Consider the following 6,007-nt stretch of genomic DNA (forward strand, 5'->3'; position numbering starts at 1 on the left):
AATTGTATGCTCATCATCGGAGCAAAATAATGAATTTTTTGAGAGGAATCGACTCCAACGAAAGTCTTGATGTAAGAAGGTTTGAGTGTTTTTAGTTTCTGTCTTGCATCAGAACAAGTGATAAATCAAGAAAACATGAAAGACAACAAAAATAAAAATGTATCTCATTATTTTATAATAGTATAAAATAAAATTAAGCAAAGATAAACAAATATCTAAATCACATGAGTGGAAATATATATTAATCAAAAGGACATGCAAAGATCTATTAAAATGTTTAATACCTTGTAGCTTGCTACTCAAAATTGTTGAAAAACCTTTTAGCTTACTACTCAAGTTGTTAGAGGTAATTTGATTACAATAGAAGTAGCATAATAACTTTCAGAGTTGGAACATTGAGTGACGGAATTTAGTGAGTTCCAACCCCCTCTAAAAGCAAAAAAATTAGTGTTTCGTTATTCTTAAACTTAATATACAAAATATAATTTACATATATAAATTATTATGTATAATGTAAAATTGAATAAAAATGCCCCCTAGTTAATAGTTTGGTTCAAAAAACGCTCATATTATTACTTTTGGATAAAAAAATATCCCTTTCCCTAATAAATATATATTTTTAAATTTTTAAATACATTATTTTCTTCTTAATCTCTTTTTATCAATTAAAATAGAATTACCCCATTACTTTTTAAACTGATAATATATGTCATATATATATATATATATATATATATATATATATATATATATATATATATATAAAAGATCATAGATACCTCTTTATTAATTTTTCTTTAAATAATGATTAAAAAATAATAAAATAAAAATTATTTTTATTTTTAAATCTTTTTCGAATTGAAATAAGATAAATATTTTCTAATATAATCCCGGATTTTAAAGTTGCTATGAAAAAGGGTCAACAATAACTCCATCACTGCTATTTTGAAGATACTATTTCGTGTGTTTATGGCATTGTGATTGTTATATCTTAACTTTAAAACTAATGATCATATTAATAATTTGTTATCCAGTGTTTTCAACTATGAAAATATTGAGAAACAAAAATATTTTCTATTTTATAGGAAAATGAATTTTATCGTTATTCAAATGAAAATTTATGATGGATTAATTACTATGATCTTATATACATGTATTTGAAAATTAAAATATTAACGATAGGGTGTAGTTTTGGACAAAAATATTAACGATAGAAATATTAACTATAAGTATATTTTTGAACTAAAATATTACTATTATTATATAATGGATGTCACTTTTTTTAGTGGGGCCCACTCAAAGTGGGCAACTAGCCCACTTGGTTTTCTTCTTCCATTGATGGCTATAAAATGCCATCATTTGGCACTGATACAATATACAGACACACACGACAATCTCTCTCTTTCTTTCTTCTGTCTTTCTTTCTCCTCTTTTATTCTCTCTGCCTTATTCTGCTAAAGTTAGTTTAGTTTATAACACGTTATCAGCACGAGGCTCCAGCTATTTTTAGAAGGTAACAAAAAGTGGTAAGAGTTTTATTTAAATTTATTTTCATAAAATGGCAAATATTTTAAAAACTGAATTTACTTCTCTTGATATCTCTGAAAAAGGCTATTCATCATGGGCACTTGATGCCGAAATTCATTTAGAATCAATGGGTCTGACAGACACTATTAAAGATGACAATATGACATCCAATCAAGACCGTGCTAAAGCCATGATATTTCTCCGTCACCATCTTGACGAGTGGCTAAAATTACAATATCTCACATTAAAGTGGGCCATTTTGTAGAGGCCCAACCTAGCCCAATGTAGTTGGATTTGACGACCCCCTTAAATTGTGAAAAAAATTAAAGAAAGATATGACCATCTGAAGTTGGTCATGCTTCCACAAACTCGTCATGATTGGCTAAATTTGAGATTAATGGATTTCAAAAATATAATTGAATATAATTCTGCTCTATCTAGAATTATAGCTCAGTTAAATTTATGCGGAGAAGAGATCACTAAGCAAAATAAACTTGAAAAGACATACTCCATATTTCCACCCGTGAATATGCTCCTGCAACAGCAATATCGCAAAAAAAAAAAAAAAATATTCTGAATTACTTTCTCACCTTCTGATTGCTGAACGCCACAATGAACTATTAATGAAAAATCATGATAGTCGGCCCGTTGGTTTTTTGCCACTCCCTGAAGTGAATCAAGCAAATTATAACCAACGAGAAAGAGGTCATGGCCCCAATCGTGGTCGTGGTCAAAGAAGGAATTTTTATCATGATACTCGACTGGCACCGAGAAATGACCAGCAATATAAAAGGCAGGGTAAAAAGCCAGAAGCTTTACCGAAGAATAATTTAGAAAGTGTATATCATAAATGTGGAGGTGTGGGCACTGATCGCGGACTTGTCGATCGTCAAAACGTCTGGTTTATCTATATCAGGCATCATTAAAAAGGGCAGAAAATAATCCAGAGATAAATTTTATCTCTGAAGATAATATTGAGCTTATGCATTTGGATGTAGCTGATTTCTTTAATTTTCCAAATGAAAATATGAATATTGACAAGACTAATAATATGTAAATATTTTTCTTTTTATTTGTATTAAATATGATGTTTGTATTTTCCTAGTCAATGTAAATTAATAAAATTTGTGTAATATATCATGTGTTAATACTTAATTTATTTCTTATTGAAGAAAATATGGAAATGCCTCAAATCTTGTTTGGATCAATGATAAATCAAGAGGATATTTGTGTAATTGATAGTGGAACAACTCATGCTATTTTTAAAGACGAGAAATATTTTTCCAATTTGCTTAGAAGAAAAGCTAATGTTACTACAATATCTGGTAATTCAAAAATGATAGAAGGCTCCGGAAGAGCTACTATAATTCTGCCTAAGGGGACAAAAATTGTTATAGAAGATGCACTATTTTCTTCTAAATCCCCAAGAAACTTGTTAAGTTTTAAAAATATCCGCATAAATGGATATCATGTTGAGACACTAAATGAAATGAATATTGAATATCTTGGTATAACCAAGAGTGTCTCAAGCCAGAAATATATTTTGGAAAAATTATCAACTTTGTCTTCTGGCCTATATTATGCAAAAATTAGTGCAATTGAAGCACATATGATCGTAAACCAGAAGTTTATCGATCCAAATACATTCGTGCTATGGCATGATCGAATAGGTAATCCTGGATCAATAATGATGAGACGAATTCTTGAAAATTCAATTGGACATCCGTTAAAGAACCACAAGATTCTTACAAATGATGAATTTTCATGTGTTGCTTATTATCAAGGCAAATTAATTGCCAGACCATCGATCCTGAATGTTGACATCGAATCTCCTGACTTTTTAGAGCGTATTCATAGAGATATATGTGGACCTATTCATTCACCTAGTGGATTGTTTAGATATTTTATAGTCCTAATAGATGAATCATCTAAATGATCTCATGTGTGCTTATTATCATCTCGCAACCTGGTGTTTGCGAAGTTGTTAGCACAAATAATAAGATTGAGAGCGCAATTCCCAGATTATCCAATTAAGATCATTCGCCTTGATAATGCTGGAGAATTTACATCCCAAGCTTTTAATGATTATTACTTATAAATTGGGATAAAAACTGAACATCATGTTGCTCATGTTCATACTCAAAATGGCCTTGCAGAGTCATTTATAAAGCGCCTACAATTGATAGTAAGACCTCTACTAATGAAAACAAAATTGCCAATTACTGTTTTGAGTCATGCTATGTTACATGCAGCAGCATTTGTACGTCTCAGACCAACACATTATAATAAATACTCTCCGTCACAAGTATTTGGTCATGAACTAAATATAACCCATTTAAGAATTTTTGGTTGTGCGGTATATGTGCCTGTAGCACCACCACAACGTATAAAAATGGGCCCTCAACGAAGGTTGGGAATATATGTTGGGTTTGACTCACCCTCCATAATTCGATACCTTGAATCGTTGATTAGAGATTTATTCATTGCTTGATTTGCAGATTGTCGGTTTGATGAAACACTTTTCTCGCCATTACAGGAAGTGAAAAAGGAACTCGAAAAAGAAAAAGAAATTACGTGGAAAGTTTTATCACTATCACATTTTGATCCACGTACCCGCACATGTGAGCAGGAGGTCCAGAAGATCATCCACTTACAGAAAATAGCAAATCAAATACCAGATGCATTTACTGATTTGAAACGGATAACTAAATCACATATCCCTGCAGTTAATGTGCTTATCCGGATTGATGTTCCAAAAGGACCATCTACAAGTATCATAGCTTCTGAATCCCAAACACGCTAGAAGCGTGGTAGACCACTGGGTTCAAAGGATAAAAATCCTAGAAAGAGAATCGTGAAAAATAATAAAGATGATACTACATAAGAACTTCCTGAAGAAGGTCAACATTTGAGTAATCCTGATATTCCTGAAGAAATCAGTGAACCCGAGACTCAAGTGAATGAAAAACTTTTAATAAGTTCTATCGGTGATGAGATAAATCTAGATCGATCAAAAATTACGGTGGATAATGTTTTTGCATATAATGTTGCAATAACCTCATGCAAGATAGTTAAAGTCTTGAGCCTAAATCCGTCGAAGATTGTCGACGTAGATGTGATTGGCCAGAATGGCAAAATGCAATTCAATCAGAATTAGACTCACTTGCTAAACGTGAGGTCTTTGGACCCGTAGTCCAAACCCCTGAAGGTGTAAAATCAGTTGGCTATAAATGGGTTTTTATACGAAAACGAAATGAGAGAAATGAAATTGTAAGATACAAGGCATGCCTTGTTGCACAAGAAGAGGATGAAGAAATTCTTGGTCCTGAAGTACCATATCTCAGTGCTATTGGTGCACTTATGTATCTTGCTAACGCAACTAGACCTGATATAACATTTTCTGTTAATTTGCTAGCAAGGTATAGTTCATCCCAAACGCGAAGGCATTGGAACGGTATCAAACATCTTTTGCGATACCTGAAGGGTACTATTGATATGGGTTTGTTTTATACTAAGAAATGTTGCATAGACCTTATTGGTTATGCAGATGCAGGTTATTTATCAGACCCACATAAAGCTCGATCTCAGACAGACAATCTATTTACACATGGAGGAACTGCTATATCATGACGATCTACAAAATAGTCCATTGTTGCTACTTCTTCAAATCATGCTGAAATAATAGCAATTTATGAAGCAAGTAGAGCATGTGTGTGGTTGAGATCGATGATACAGTTCATCAAAGAAAGATGTGATCTGGAAAATAATGTTAAAGTAACCACAGTTATATTCGAAGAAAATGCCGCGTGCATAGCTCAGTTGAAAGGTGACTTCATAAAAGGAGACAGAACGAAATATATTTCACCAAAATTATTTTTCACACATAATCTACAGAAGAATGGTGATATTGATGTACAACAAGTTCGTTCAAGTGATAATCTTGCAGATTTATTCACAAAGGCATTACCAATATCAACTTTTGAGAAATTAAGATATAAGGTTGGAATGCATCGTCTCCAAAATATCAAATGAAGCTTTCATCAGGGGGAGTAAAATACGCGCTGCACTCTTTTTTCCTTAACCAAGGTTTTGTCTCACTGGGTTTTCATGGTAAGGTTTTTAATGAGGCAGCACTCAAGACGTATTATCAAATATGTGTACTCTTTTTTCTTCACTAGGCTTTTTTCCACTAAATTTTTCTTAGTATGGTTTTGACGAGACACAACATCTATGACATTCAGAATAACTCTATATATATTTGTTCTTTCACTAGATTTTTTTTTGACATCCAAAAGGGAGTATTATGTAATGGATATCACTTTTATTAGTGGGGCCCACTCAAAGTGGGCAACTAGCCTGATACAATATACAATCTCTCTCTTTCTTTCTTCTGTCTTTCTTTCTCCTCTTTTATTCTTTCTGCCTTATTCCGCTAAAGTTAGTTTAGTTTATAATAACTATTGTTTTTTATTTAATTTGT

This window comes from Solanum dulcamara, chromosome 9, assembly GCF_947179165.1.
Source record: "Solanum dulcamara chromosome 9, daSolDulc1.2, whole genome shotgun sequence".
Classification (NCBI taxonomy): Eukaryota; Viridiplantae; Streptophyta; class Magnoliopsida; order Solanales; family Solanaceae; genus Solanum; species Solanum dulcamara.